The 16467-nt window shown below is 45.4% G+C and overlaps 1 protein-coding gene across 3 annotated transcripts in view; it reads left to right on the top strand.

Moving 5' to 3' along the window:
* The first annotated feature begins 3115 nt into the window (after positions 1-3115).
* Positions 3116-16467, top strand: part of LOC128876413 (extracellular sulfatase SULF-1 homolog) — a 64431-nt gene continuing 51079 nt past the window's right edge. For all 3 annotated transcript variants that reach the window (XM_054122755.1, XM_054122756.1, XM_054122754.1), the window contains exon 1: positions 3116-3380. The gene's annotated coding sequence lies outside the window, so the exon portion shown is untranslated. The remainder of the gene's footprint in view (positions 3381-16467) is intronic.

Raw genomic sequence — 16467 nt, 5'->3', positions numbered from 1 at the left:
CGCAATGTTTCCGGCATTTCTGTTTTTGTTTCGGCTACATTCCAAGAAAATACAGTGTCCCTGCAATATACTGGAATCAAATATAGGACATCGGTGCATTGAACCCGAGATTCTTTTCCGCAGTGCATTTTGCTCGCAATGGACCTTTTTTACATTGGAAACCGAATGGAAGTACGAAACATTAATGCTCGAGTCATTGTTTACAAAGTTTGGGGCGCTTAGAGTATTGTTTCTCGAGAGTATTACCGATTGTCGGGTCTCGCTACGAGAAGAAAGATAGAAGGATACAGAATTTTCAAGGTCGAATATATACGTCTCGTTCGTACTCAAAGGGTTAATGTATATTTCATATTTTCCTAATAATGTGAAAGTGTCAAAATATTTAGAGACGTTCGTGTTCGTGCATACAGTTTAGGCATTGGTTTGGATCTCTTCGAGGTTTTATCTTTTCACGTGTACGCCATACTCAACAATCCATAGATTTTTTTCGCGAATTCTACTTCCACCTGGAAGAAAAGAGTCGAGCGTGCAGGTTCGACGAAACGCATAAACATTTCACCTGAACCGTTGCCGCCCACTCGAGGCGGCCTCCGCAATATCGCAAATATTCTGGCGCCATCGAGTTCCGAGCCGGTGTCTAAATAAATACCCGATCGCGTTCGACGAGGATTTATTTATGCATGCGGCACTCGGCTGAAACGAGAAGGAGAAAACGACGCCAGAGAAACTGTTCGGATGCGCGGACGCACTTCAGAACGACCGATCGTCCGCGTCAAAACAAGTGGCCCTGGCTCTTCAACGAGCGAGAAGAGAGCTACGATTTGTTTCCTCGGAGAAGACACGCGGAGCGACTGTTGAACGAAGCTGCCAAGACGCGAGATAAAAACCGGGTGGTTGAATATTTTCAGCGCCGAGAGCGTCGAGGACCGAAGGACCACGGAGTTCCGATAAGCTCTTCGATCGGCTGCCACGGGTGAAGCGTAAAGTCAACTACCTTGTGAAACAAGATTAAACGATTAAAGACGCTCGGCAATACAGAGTGGACAGGAAAATAGTTATACGCGTTTAATCTTTCGGTGACAGCCTCCCTATACGCGACATCAACGCGAATCGGCAACCGGCACTTCAGACTCGCGTCGAAGATATCTGGAATGCGTAGGTTAATATTTGCCGCAGTCTACCAACAGCTGTTAGCGTATCTAAGTGCTGAGATAAGGCCACGTAGCCACTCACGCTGCACCGCTACCCCTCAAAGTTGGTCTTATCGTTAGGCGGGGCTGGTCGTTGAATCCGAGCTACACCTCTGTCGGTCGTTCAACCACCCGAAGACCGTCCAAACTTTCCTCTCGGATTTGGCACAATAAACGTCGTCGCCATGGTAGCCACGGACTTGAAATGATAACTTGTGTAATAACCCTCTACCCGGCCGTTGTAACACGTTCCGGCACAGGTGCCGGTTTACAGCGCACGGTAGGTAAATGGCGGTGCGAACGTAATAAAGGCACATTAGTACTCGACCAATAAGAGACCGGTACTGTTGCACTGGTCTCTCCCTCGAACGTGTACGTACGCACATGTATATGAAATTTACCAAGCCTGTCATCGACTTGTCGACTCGTGTCTTTCAAACCGCTCTTCCACGAGGGTTTTACTACCGTGGCGACTGAATGGATTGCAACGAAAGGATCGTTGAACTTTATTATCTTTTCAGAGGAGAGAAACAATAATGCTCGACTCGATGGGAAAACACGAAGGCTCTCGTTTAGGGGTTGATCGCGAAGTCATTCCAGGAACTACAACCCCTTCGTATTTTGAGTTGGGACCATTTGAACTACGGTCAGCTGAGTCTTCGCTGCTGTCAGTCCCTTTGTCATTTATTTGCGATCAAACCTTCGATTTCACCTGGCACTATTGAATTGTTATCGATAAAAATTCGACAACCTACTTTTTCGATCGCGAATGTTTGAAAATAGATATTTGTTCTGCGTGCAATGCGACTGCACGAATTCTACATAGTCCGTGACTAGAGGCTTCAGTCGTCATGTGAACGACCCCGGGGCTCACACGGAGTGTAAATATTTACACGTGAGAGCAGCTGTCAGCGAAGGGGAGTATTCACCTTTTTTCAGGTAATGGACCCCCGATACTCCCGAGACTCTTTGCTGTTTGTGCACGATACTCCATTGCTAAGAGCAGCCGTTCGCGTGTCCATTGCGTGACGTACAAAAGGCGAACCTGGCGGTTCGGGAATGAAAAATTAGGCGAGGCGATTTCGAGTACAAGGAGAGGTGCGTAAAGCGTAAGAAGGGCACTCTGCCTCCAAACATAATAGTAATATTGAAAAATGGTTATTACGCAAGGGTAAAATGTTTTCGGGAGCAGATATTTCATACCCATTTATTTTTCAGGTGAACCGTTGCATCAATCCACATTTGTCAAGAAAACTGTAAGCACGTATATTCTTTCTTCGGAGCCGGTTAAAGTTCCTGTTGTTTGACGTTAAGAAATCGCAAGATCGTCTAGAAGTTAATAAATGGACGAAGTGTTCTTTTTTTATTTTACGTGCAAATATTTAATCACCGACCCTTGAAATCTGAAATACTTATTACCTGGTCCTTTTCAAGAGAGGTTTACAACAGCAGTAAACCGCCCGCTCTAATGGGAACTACATTGAAAGAACAAGCGAGATACGCGTCCATCGATACCGAAGTATACAGGCATGAAACGATCGGTGGCAGTTGTCTTCTTGCGAATGGAATGTTGGTATCTAGGTATCTCATGAATAATAAACTAAAACAAACAAAACAGTGATTCAAGGCTCAGTATACAATACATCGAGAGAACTTTCAATTAACTCTCGCTCGTACGCGGCGTAAAAGCAGTTTTCCAAGGCGAGAGAGGCGAGTTGGCGAACGCGTGTGGCGAACAGCGAACTGCCCGCCTGCCAGCCCGTCCCAATAGGGTGAAACGTGATTTTTCTGCAGAGGTGCCCCTTCCACGTCCGATCTGGACGCAGAAGATGCACTTGGCGCGGCGTACCACTCTACGGCCAGGCGACGTAGTTTTCTGGCGCTGCCAGCCAGAGCAGCTGTTTCCAGGCTGGAGTAGCGGGCTGGAAGTTCAGTCTCGTTGCGACCGTCGCCGAGGTCGTCTCGTAGCCAGCCGTTTTTGCGGCCGTGCTTTGCCTTCTCGCCACGTGCACTCTTCCCTATCTCTTCAGCTTCGTCTCGAGTCTCGTGACCGCCACCCGGGACATCCATTCGTGGTAGATCACCCGGCTCGCGCGTCACTCTGTCGATTTCGGTACTCGTGGCCAGGACAGGAAGAACGTCTCTTCCCAAAGAAGCATACCTGGGACTCAACATCGTCGAGACGAGAGAGTGAGTACCAAGAATACCTTTGTTCCCTCGGAACGCGTACTTTTTTAAGCCCGTCTAACGTGTACCGGTCGACTACGCAGACCTTACGATGTTGTTTATCGAGTTTCGTTGACCGGGACCATGAAAAGTAACACGAATTCATTTGCCCAGCACTTTGCACTCCGAAAATCTTTTCTACCGTGACCGATTAGTACTTTATAAACAGTTGTAATTTCAATTTTTATGCGTTTATTTCGTTATCTCGATTCACGTTACCATAAATAAAACTTAAAGTGATTTATGTGCACGCATGTCGTCCTAGAGGAGCGCACAGTTTTGGAGTATTTAGTGTATTTTTTACGTTTGCGGTCATAAAGACATCTCTCATCGGAACACGAGTTTCTAATATAAACACTGCGATTGAAAACGGTAATGAATCATTTGTTTTAGTTTTGTACTCCGTTGTACGCGATATCATTTCACCGATTATTCGGAGGCGTTACGAGTATTTTTTTCAGCACGGTACGCTGAAATAAACAGTTCTTCTGATATCGACCACGTCGATGTTGAAACAATTGGGTTGTAATGCCGTCTGTTTCTCGTTTGTGCGGCATATTCAGCATCGGGTAAACAGTTTTGTGGTGTTACCAAGTCGATCTCTAGACTTCTGACCGTTGCACTTTCCGTTGCGTGATCGCGAATTTTGGGTGGTCGAAATCCTGAACTTTTTCGCTCCGGAAACGATGCTCCTTTATGCTGGGGATCGAACAACGAATGCGGGGGCCGGGTTCCGTCCCAACAGGGCATGCATATCGGCTACTCACCTCGGGGAATCACAAAAAAACGGTAAATGCACGTGTCGGGCGGGCCGATATGCAAGTCGGTTTCGGGTCCGAGACGACCGACTTTCGAATATTTTGCGGGGCGTGCGTTTTATTTCGCGCCGACGCCGACGCGCCGTGCCGTGCCTCCGCTTCGCGTCGAAACGGGCTGGAATTCGTACCGCTTCGGAATATTTTTGCAGCTGAAATACGTTTGGCTGAGCTCCGTTTGTCTGGGTGGACCTCTGCTACAACAGTAAAGGGTGAATTTCATTCTGACACGCTATGATCTTTTGTGCGAATCGCTTTTTCGAGTCCCTTTCCTGGAGCAACGAATGCTCCAAAACGATGCGATCGTCGGTATCGTCTGTTTCTCCATCGCAAAGATATGTTAGAGAATGATTAGGGACAATGGAACATTTACGTTAGTTTCATCAAAAAATGGCAACTCGTTTACGAAATTATTTGCTACGCGTTAGAATCACTAGTTCAGGACGTAGAGAACGTGGTAGCGTAATGGCACTCGAATCAAGTATGACTGACCACCATGAAACAATTGTCAAATGATTGCATTAACGGCAAACAGAGGTCAACTGCCGCAGAATGAATGCCTCTCTCTTTGTGCCTTTAAGAGCACAAACAATAAGTTAGATGGTGTAGCATTTCTAATCGGTAGTATGTACTCGAGCACAATACACGTTAGGTTTTAAAAACTTTGGTGTCGTTCGTTGTTCATTTTATCTCATTAGAGTGCTCGAATAATGTGTGTTTCACTCTATCCACTAGTACGTAACATACTCAAAATATCGTAGTTGTTATTCATACGATTTTTAAGGTAGATTATACGTATACGAAGATACTTATGCGTCGGATGCATAAATCATTATTGTGTATATAATATTAACAGAGGAAGTTATTAATGCGCACAACGTTGATGGAGGAAGGCGGTAGCGTATATCCGTTGGTCGAGCTATCGTGTCTATCGACACTTCCGGATAAATGGAATTTCACTGTAAACCCATCGACGAAATTGCCCTAGTACCCCGAACTATTTTCACGCCGAATAGAACTTCTTCGTGCACGCCGAGGAAGCTTCCAGCTTTACGATCATCCAGCAACCGCGGTTCTAAACAAGCTTAGCTCCCGTGCATTCAAAATAGTCTTGGTGTAATAAAAGCATTCTCAGCGATACCTGCGGCTTGCTAGACGATGCAACAGTTTCGCCGCTTTATTGCACAGAAACCTGACCGTCACTTGAACGTGAATCTCTAACCTGAACGAGAATCCGTCGAAAGGCTAAAATATTCGAAACTTTGTGCTGGGATAGCACTCACTGCCAAGTGCGCGATAAAATGAAGTGGTAACTTTTATAGATTCGTGTAAACAAATTTCAGTGTTTAAAGAACGGATACTTGTAGCGAGGAACAAGGGAACATGTTCATCCCTCTTCCTTTCTCGGAAAACACATGTCCTATTTCGTTGTCATGTTTGGCAATCCACGATTCACATTTATATTTACTAATCGCAGTACCTCGGAATCTTGGCTGCCGATTAAACGCCACCGCAAACGGCAACGAATTCCAAAAATCGGTCGCGCAGAAATTCGCGCAAGGCGTTGATCCTCGATCGCATACGATTTCTGAAAAGAAAACAGGCAACCGTACTTTTCCCCGAAGCTATTTGAAAATATTAAGTTCGCGATTACAAGGATGGCGGAGAATTTAAACGATCCCGCGACCAGTTCGGTTTTAATCGCGAAACTCGCTTCTTCCCAGCAAGAATGTCGCGTTAATTGATAACGGGTTGCGAGGCTTTCCATACGAGGCAATGAATTCGAGTTTCAGTGGCCGGAGGACGATCGATTTACCGTCGTTGATTTCCGGCTGCGAGAGTCGTAAAGCCCTGGGATGGTAATGCGCAAAAATTAAAGATCCTCTAATTGAAAACGAAATGGCCGAGAGACGTTCACGGGCTCGCCCAAGCGTTAAACGAATAATAAAATTTTCATCGCGTAGTAAATTTTGTATCCATTTTCTAATTCGTCAGCGACGACGTGGTAAGACGCTTGTCGTTGCTTAGAAGGAATTGCGTTGCCCGACATGTACACGTTTAATCGATTCGATTCGCCTCGATCCTAGAACGGTGCTGTTGCGTCGTCAACGAAGATAAACGCTTGTTACCAAACTATAAATAACCTTCGCGTCAGGGGTATCGAGTCATTCAAAATTGAAGCGAAAACACAATCATTTTTTTCACTTTTCAGTGCAGAGATGCACTGAAAGAATGGCCACCTTTATCGTGATTTTGAAATGATCGTCTGAGGTGTTAACATTTGTACATTGTTATTTTTTCGTTTACACAAAGGTACATCAGCGAATACGCGACAACTTAAAGTAGAATCGAGTGGGATAAGATTGTCGGGATGGAAGATTTGGAAGCTGACTTTAAGTAAATAGCTCGATATTTCGAATGTTCGAAGCGTGAGACTCGCGCGGCCGAAGAAATCGCGAAACTTTTATCGCCAACCAGACAAGATCAATATTATCAAAGCCAAGAGAGCAACGCAGCGAGACCAAACGGCTACATCCACGAAATTCGACGATAACTTTTCCAGCATCCGATAACTTTTGGCTGGTATCAACTTCCGTTTGCCAACGGCACTCTTTCACCCTAAGAACCTGACTTCCATGAATTTTCGTGGAGCTATTCGATTCCTCTATTAGCGCTCTGCAATGTCTTTTCCGATAAATAGGCGCGTAGTTAACTTAATTTTTTGTTGAGATAGATTCGATGGTACGACAACATTTCTGAGAAATATATCCTTCGCTCCAAGCCGGATGGTTATGTAACTGCAAAAAAATGCAAATGATAAACTGAACGGAATGTCTGTAAATTTTTTAGTGCAATGATTCTCACGTTCGCGCGATCACGTCAACATTTATTATAGGTTTGATATTCAATAGCGTATCCATTCGTTATGTGTGACATTTAATGGCTCCGTTAATTCCTTTCCACGCGACTCGTGATCTTTCTTCCATTTATAATCCGCGTTTCTTCGCGCTGATGTGTAATCTGTGTAACTTCGTGAACAAAAATTATTGCAATGTAAAAAAGTGACCGCCTACGCGCGTTCTCTTTCCAGCATTGCGCATTGCGTAAAAACAAACAATTCTGGAAGTCGTTTATCTAGAACCTCGCGACGGAAAAAGTCGTACGATCGTACGAGATATTTCGGAAAGACGATTTAAAGGAATAGATGACCAGGTCTCGATCTCTTTGAATTCCAGATTTCAACAGAATCAAAAGACTCGAACGCGTGTACGCGTTATCGTTTCTAAATTGAATTTACACCGCCGTCGTCGTGGTGCACGATCCTGCGGTCAAACTAAACGACTTAACATAATGTTGTCTTTAACGAATGCTGAACGATATACTGCTGCATATTCGAAGAGCGTTTGTTAACGATCTTGATACTCGTAGGCTTTCTTGGTATTTATCGGCGAATAAATTTCTCAAGTATGTTAACGGTACGGGACGCCTAACTTTATATCCTCGTTTCAGATAGAACGATCGCTACCTCTGCGACTATAGTCGATAGGTGGCTCCTAAGTACTGAGTGACACGTGTAAACTCGGTCGGTAATACGATTTGAAAGTTGTATAATGTTATGAAAATAATGTTCAAAAAGTACCCTCGAATTATATTCAAAATATCGCCTCGAGTGCTGATCACTTAAGATATTAACTTCTCCTTTTTGGAATGCAACGATTGCCACTTTAAGGCCTTGGAGCAAAGGGGCTGTTTTTCTTTGAAGCAGTAAAAGAAGCGGGGCTCCTAACAGGAACCGAAAGCGACGACCGAAGTCAGTTCGAGTAAACAAGGCAGTCAGTACGGGTCGTCTAGTTTCAAACATCCTCCTTCTCAACCTTAAAAGAAATAATTTCTAACACTCTCATATCAGCGTTTCGACACTATCGTTGAATATGCTTCGAGTACCGAACTTCAAGGGTCTCGAAGTTGTTGTCTGGATTCTTTTAAACGCTATACAAGTTTTTGCTACCATCTGCGTGGCGCTGTTCCTTATTTCTAATTCCCACGATGGATGTATCGAAAGTGTTTTACGGTCTTCCTATTTCCTCGCTCTGTGAGAATCGTACCTGGGCTAGATCGTGATTGGTAACGACATCCGATAATAACTTACGATTCACCTCGGGGTAGTGAAAAATAAACGAGAAAATGAACGTTTAAACCGACTCTCATCGAGACCAGTACCATGAACGGAATCGAAAGATTAACCAGGACTCATTATCCCTCATTATTTCGTCGATCGTCCGTCTTATTGCTCGAGAAACCATTCTATTATGCGGTCAGATATTTCGAGGTTCGTCATATTGCGCGATCAATATTGATAAACGGACTACGCTCGTTCGTTATTGAACCGATCGCCGGACCTATTTATAGGCAGCAGGTATCTTGATCTTTGGCCAAGTCGCTGGGTAAACCGACGGTAAGACTCGTGTTTGCCCATCTTCGTCGGCCACCGCGGTTTAGCGGAGCGAGGGTCCTTCGACTGATTGCATCGTATCGCCCCGAGATCGTTACATTGTCGTAACGAGCCCGAGACGAGTGGTGGACGTCTTTATCATCTTAGCCGATTGAAAAGCGGATTGGAGCCACTTCTGTCTTTTCGAGATATCCATCCGTCGTTCGTCATCCCAGGAAGATTATGCGGCTTCGCATCTAATCTGTAACTGTTTCTTGGAAATTTCTTTACTCTGCGCTTAGATTTGTTTTGAATGATCACCCACTGGAATAGCGCAGAAAAAAAAAAACAAATTCACGGAGAGACAAATATATAGGATAACTTGAAAAATGGCGAGAGGGAATTCGCGATTCTACGATGGATGAGACTTCTCTTCGAGTCGTTACCCATTCGATATGCCTCTATGACATCATTGTTTTCCTTAGAGGGAGACACAATATTATTTCGTCTGAGATCACTGCAGCGTTATATTTATTGTTTACAGAGATTGCATGTCGCATAGTAACTTCATCGTACGGCATTCGACTTGACGTAGAACATTTCTTATCTACCCGTCAATCGGGTCCGTCAACCGCATAGGATGAAATGTTGGAGCCAGAGTCTCCCGTCATCAGGGAATTTGGTCGCGCGTCGAAGATTAAAACCTCGAACACCGACGGCACTCCGTTCCCTTTAATCCGTTCGCCACGTTTCAATTCGAAATTCGATATTTTATGCAGATTTGTGGTTCGCCGATGGTGGATTAAAACCGTATTACGGCGCCGTAGGTGTTAGATTCCATTTGATGGTTCCCATGGTCGTAACTCAGCCACGGACCGCCCATGGTGAGCCATTGTGGCTGCCGTCGGAACAATATCCGTCCTGCTGCTCTTTCTCGCATTTCTTTTCGCTGGTCGTCAAAACGGGACTGTACCGTTTCGGGCAAATGGAATTATCACAGGTTTTCGGTCTGTTAGGCACATCTGATTTGGTTAGGTGCATCCAGGATGGGAAATTAGAGCAAATTCGAGCCAGTGATTTCTATTCCACGGTTCGAATTTCCGATCGAATACTCTCGTTCGGGAAATCAAACAACTTCGATGTTTGCCAGCTATAAATATCATCCACTAAGCTGTCCGCGTATTGCGCAACACTAACGCGGATCAAACGTGGCGTTATTAGGCGACACGCGATATTGTCGGAGAATATAAATCATGGCGACGTTCCAGGAATCTGTTCGCAGCGAGGAAGTCCGGACCACGACAAAAAGCACGAGGTAGTAAGACGTTGAACGGTCGTTTAACAGAACCCGAAACTTTAATGGGGGTTTAATAGCTGTTATTGTTTCGGATTGCGAGCTCAAACTGGTACAAGAAACGTCGACCTGGTATTTTTCGATTTTCGCGCGCCGCAAGTGGGTTTCACGATCGTTAATTACGAACGACTCGTATCGCTCCGTAAATTCCACGAGCGAAAAAGAAACCCTCGAGAGATAAAACGTCGAAGGGTTTATCCTCCTCGACCGCGAGCTTCGCGGATACGCCATCGGTTACTTGACGAAGACATCGATTATCAACAGAGACGAACGTAATAATTCACGGTTATCAAATTGCTAGAAACGCGTCGCGAAGCTGACGATTAATCACAAGAGCCCGCGACGCGAGTACCATATTTCGATGGGTAACCGCGATTCGTCTTGCGTTGCTGGATTTCCGCGTATACATGTTACAGTGGAAATAAATGATCAGCGATCGCGAACTATCGCCAGCGAAATGAATAAAAGTTAATTTAATTTTGATCGGTAGTACGGATTCGCCGGTCACTTTAGCTTTAGCAAAGAGATTCGCTCGTGAGCACATACGTACCGTACATGCTGCGTTTCATTGGTTAGTCTCCAAAGCGTTTCGAGTCACGACCAAGGTCGCGATTCTTTTCTTCCATTGGAGTCTCTTCGCGTAATTGCGTCCATGATCTGGCGAGGATCGCCTCATCGAGTTATTCTCGATCGTTGACCCGCGTATCCCTCTCCCCCTATCCTCGAGTGCTCGTTTTCGCAACAGTCTCGAACAGTCGCCAGTTTTTCGTCCGAAAAATTCCTGGCAAATTGAAACGGCGAGGGGGTGAAAGGACGAAGTGGCGAGTCGTTAGCTCTCGCGCCTCGTCGTCGCGCAACCATTTCGGACGTAAGAATCTTAAGTACCTGGAGTCGGGGCCCGGGCCACTCGACTTCGCACTCGCCGCTTCATTTTGGCACCAGAACCACCAACCGCACCCCCGTCGCTTTTTGTGCTTGCCACGAAGGCCTTCGAGTGCTGCCGCGAACATCTCTCCCGTCTAAATGGCTTTCATGGATACGACGGGGGGCGGGGGAGGGGGGGGGGTGGCAAAGGGTAGGGGATGGGGTCTGTGCTTTCCGTCTGGGAACGGTAACCCTGTTCCAACGTTAACGCCTAGAAGCTGTCGCGCATCTGCTACGTTTTCCAGATGAACTTGACAGCCATTTCTCCCTATCGACTTCCTTGGTGTCGCGGAAAATGCTATAGTTTTCTATGATATTTTCGGAACAACGCCCTGCAAATAGAAATTAATAAATCCTTTTGCACAGTTACCCTCAGGAGCTGTAACTACGTCTGGTTGTAGCTATAGTACGGGTTTAGCAATCCCGAGGTACCCGAGCTAATATAGAGGGGTCAGTGGGACCCAACAGACTACAGTCATCCCTAATGGGGATACCAGAGTATGACGAATACGAAGTAATGTAAAGCAACAATTAAATAATCGTAAAGAAGGAAGAGAAATGTAAGACCGATACAGTGGGTGTTATAGCAAAGCGTTGGATGACCGACGATTTTCCCGTGGCAGTCTCGCCAGGTAGACGAATTTCATTGAGAATTTGAAGGAACCCAAGCCACGAATAAAAGCTTTCGTGGGTTGTTAAATGTCGTGGCCATTCAACTGGCACTACCACCCTCGCTCAGGTAGCATACCGACCGCGTCGTAGGTCAGAAGCATCAAAAATAGATACAACTAACCCGCATTGCCGACGATTTGTTTGAAAACTTTGTTCTAGAAACAGTTACTTGCACTATGGAACCTACCTTAGCACACCGGTATCTTTACTCAGACGTCGTTACTCCGAATTCTAGCAACACAGAAATATACCTCTTTTCCGCGTATCGAACTCCTCCACGTGGTTTCACGCGTTTTCGCGACAGGGTCCAAGAGTTATAGTCCATTGTCTGTTGTCCCTGGCTGTAATAAGTCCTTCTCTATACGTTACCTTTCTTTCCTGTCCACTTATTCCCGTTCTCTTTCATAGATCTGCCTGTCTCGTGTTGACACTTGTTTATTTGTCACGCGCATTACATCGGGACAGTAATGGATACATAGAGCGGTTACGGTGAGCGTTCAACGTTGAATAATAATATGACCAACAACGATTCAGCGCTCCTTACGCCCTCGTGACTAATTCTTAACCGATCTTGTAATTCATTTTTCCCCCTTGATCGGTTCCTCCGTGATACCATCGCTATTTTACAGCTTTAAGTTAAACGTACGCAATCGTACGTGTATCGTTCGGTTGATGCCTTTCTATTGTATCAACTGCATCGAGATCGCAACGGAAACGATGCCACTAAACCGTGGCCACAGTTTCGAATAAGAATGGTTCAAACATTCAAATATATTACGGTAATAAACCAAGTATTAACGAAACTTTCACTTCCTCTTCTCGATTTATTTACGACTCCTGTTGGGGGACTCGTACGTTTTTGTCTGTCTTTAAAGATTTCCTGCTGGCATTTAGATTCCAGACAAATTGCTCCGATGTCTCGACGTTACATCAGTCACGATAAAAAAAAAAACCAGAGCGTGAGTGTTTAAATATATGGAGTCGCATGGGCAGAGGTACATTCGTCTCAAAGAGATTTATCAGTTAATCGACCGTAATGGGGCTTCAGCACAACCCTAACGCAAACCCACGAAGTGCATCTGTTCGCCGTGCCATATTTCTTCTTCGAGCAAGGGTCAGCCCTTGGAAGGCTAGATACAGATGTATTAGATATACAGAAGTGTGACTCACTGGCTTTTCTAGCATTTACCCTCCGCAAGATTGGGCTTGCTTAACGGCCGTGTCACGATAATATCTTTAACGATATCTCCCTTTTGGCCGGGAGTCGTTACCGGCGTCTCTTCCGCCGAGGTAATCTTCCCTTAATACGCCCATTCAGGAAACGAGATAAAAAAAAAAAGAAGAAGTATCGAAGCGAAAAGCGTCCCGAAGTCTGGTGTCGATCAGCAGACACGTAATTAAGACCGAGGGTACGATTATCATTCGCGGGTGTCGTGAAATTGCATATCTTCGCCCCTTGAAAGCTCGCGTGCGCGCAAACTCGTTTCAAAATCCGCTTTTTAATGCCGCAATGTGGAGCGGTTGATTGGTATTCGCGACGCTAAAAAGGTTACCCAGTGAGAATCGCATAATTTAAGCGGTAATCGCATGCATCGCATCGGCCAGGTGCTACGCGTTCGTTGCTTGGCATAAAACCCATGGCACGCGAGAATATAACCGATGGCGATCGACGTCGTTCCGCGAATCCAACTGGACTCCCGTTTGCAGCTTTATCGTCGCAGTAAAATGACATTGATCGCGTAACACATTTTACAATTGCCTTAATCGAGGACGCGATCACAAGAAGGCATTTTCATCGTGGTGGAAACGTATCGTGCGCCGTTGGAGCGAACTCTCGTAGTGGTTCGTTCGAGGAACGAGGTGTGCTTGAAAAGAAGCGCGCACGGGCCCTTCGCGACGCGAGGTAGAGAAGAAAACGCTGAGGTATGCGGTAGATATAAAACGTTTTACGATCGATGCCGTCCAGCGGGTTCTAGGAAGCTTTTTCGCGGAAGTGCATTAACCGAAGATAAATATACCTATGCCTAACTCATTTACTCCGCGCTGAATGTTAATCCGCGACGCGAAGATACGAGAACACCGTCGCTGGGCAGTCATCCAATTTTCGTGCCGTGCACCAGCCGCGACGGCCGTGAAGCTTAAAAGTGTTAAGGCTAATGGTCGCTACACTAGAAGCGTTTCAGCCATTCACCGTTTGCCCATTACCTTCTGGACGGATTCGATTCATCGATATTTCACTTTTTCGTCGTCGTCGAGCGACAAATTGGGAATTCGTTTTGGCCGACTGGCGATAGAGGCGACGAGTAGCTGCTCGGGCGACTATAAATTCGAGGCTTTGTAAATAGTGGTCTATCGAGGTTCTCTCTCGTTTAGTCGAGCTCATGAATTTTCCGGTTATCGTATCGCGAACGAATCGTGCAAATTTATTATTCATCGGATTAGACACGCAATGAGTCGCGGCAAGATTGATCCCGCAAATGAGACTGACCCACATCGCAACAACTTAATCAATGCGCACGGAAATTCATCGAAGCATAGAGCAATCCCCGATCGTTAGCAGACTCATTGGCTTTTCAATCCTGCTCCGCCGTCCGGTACGCAGAGAATATCCAGTCCGTGTTCATCGTTCGAAGCGACAAAGGAGATAACGTTGATAAAATCAGATAGATGATCTTGCTTCTTTTGAAAATAAAAGTTTCAAGAAGAGTGGTGGGTTTCGAGACGAGTTCAACGACACGGTATACAAAGCACTTAAAGGTCTTCTTATCAGTTTGAAGATGTTCGAAATGCACGCTGATGGGTTTAAATGCACGACAACTGGTCGTTGAATCCACAGTGACCAGGCCCAAGTAAATGTTTGGAGGTTTCACGGTACACAGGGAAGACGAAGTTTTGTTCTTGTTAGTAACCGTTGTAGTGGAGAAAACAAAAGGAGTTTATACGTCGTGAGGCTTTCACGGTGAAAGCGAGACAAAATAAACCACGTGAGATTTCACTAAACGATCCATTAAGATTGGGAGGCTAAAAACGCCTACCTTCGTTGACCTTGGACATTGAGCCACATTTCACTTAGGAGAACAAACATCAACTTCCATCTTGTTAAAAATTGGATTACATTTCTAACGATAAAGAAGAAACGATTTACACAACCAAGTCACGCAAACCAAATGGCAGGGCATCTTAACGCAAGATCTTCCGTATAGCGTGGGCTTGAGTGAAACGAGCACAGTTTAATCAGGACTTTTAACCAGTCAGCTGTGATTGACAAGTGTACTCGTCACGAAGAAAAGGCAATATTTTGTGTCATCGTACGTAAAATTTAGTTACCATTGGTTATTTAATAGTATGTTTTACATATTAATTTGAGTTGCAGAAGTATAAGCGGCATGAATTTTTAGGACGTCTTTGCGATCCAATATTAGTCTGTGTTTGACAACTGTACCTGTCGTAGCTTGATTCTCATGACACGCATAGGTGCGCGCTCTGAAAAGAGGACGCCACAGCGGACTTGTTAAACCAAGTCGAAAGATTCTTCCCTTCTAGAAGTCGCCGTCGTTTGATTCGAGTCGAGGACATTTGCGTCGAGTCTGGGATCAAAAATAGTCCAGAGTGCGCCCGAACGAGTATAAATACCTCCAGTTTTGCTCACTCCTGAATCTGGAAATTGTCCGTCTATCGTAGCCAGGTTGTGAACTTATTTCTGGCGTCACGGAAGCTTGGCGTTTCAGCGCCACAGTGGAAACAGTAAATCGTGCCTACCGATAAGCTAATTTTACGCGAGTCTATCGGGTTCCGCGACGTGTGCCGCTCCAGATTAAGCCGAAGTACGTTGCCGCGTCGGTATCAGCAGCGATAAAATAAATAAATAGCAAACGATAACGTGAGCACGATAAGTAGAGTGGTACCCGTTGATTGCTCGGAGAGCAATCCGTTTGGTAAACGAACGGATTCGCAATTAAGATCCATTGTCCAGAATGAAATTGGCAAGAGGTGCAACACGATCAAACAAGTGTAATTATGGCAGCTTGTCACGGGCACGAACAACGTCAGGTATTTTAAGAGAAACGTGGAAGACACGAATTATTGGTAATCAGATATCGTCGTTGGAAGGATCGTTTGAACGTTACACGAAAGCTCGGGGATGCTTGATGTACTCCTAGGATCGCGAGCGCCGAAACACTGGAATATGTAATGGGAAACTATACGGCCTGTATAATTTTACAACGAAACGCGATATGCCCACCCAAGCCTGACCAGCTCAACGAGCTGTTACAGAGAAGTATCATTTTTCGCTTTAGAAAAAGTACACCGTCACCCGTGAATTTCGGGGTTCGCGGTGGACGCGAGCGAGCGACGTGGCGACGTGTTTAATTTTGGTTTTTGACGAAGATTCCCCGTTCTCAACCGAAGGTTAAAAAGTCCGCGTACAGCGCCGGAGATTATCCGCGAGGATTGACGCGGTATCGTAATGGGAAATTTTGATTGCATCGCATTCAAAGCGACTCGGCAAATGGTACGAAAAGCATCGCTTTACAGCACGGTGCTTTCTTGCGCTTATGTAAATGCGCGATTCATAGCACGGCCGGTTCGCTATTTATTAAAGCGTCAGTCCATTCACAGTATGTTGAAAACTCGCGCACGAGTGTGCAACCCGCGGAGTCATCGCCATTCGATTTGCATAAGGTTCAGCGGTGACCTCTCCGTGCGAAAATTATATCCCCCGAAAGTTATACGTTATTAAGCCTTTCAGTGAACACGTTGTAGCTTTTTACTCGATGCCAGCATTTCTCGATTGCGCACACGCTCAACAGATTTCTTTTCCTCGTCCTTTACTTTCTTTGTACTTTTTTTTTT

This window comes from Hylaeus volcanicus, chromosome 5 (genome assembly GCF_026283585.1).
Source record: "Hylaeus volcanicus isolate JK05 chromosome 5, UHH_iyHylVolc1.0_haploid, whole genome shotgun sequence".
Taxonomy (NCBI): Eukaryota; Metazoa; Arthropoda; class Insecta; order Hymenoptera; family Colletidae; genus Hylaeus; species Hylaeus volcanicus.
Note: the sequence above shows the minus strand (reverse complement) of the source record. Positions and strands in the feature narration are given on the sequence as shown.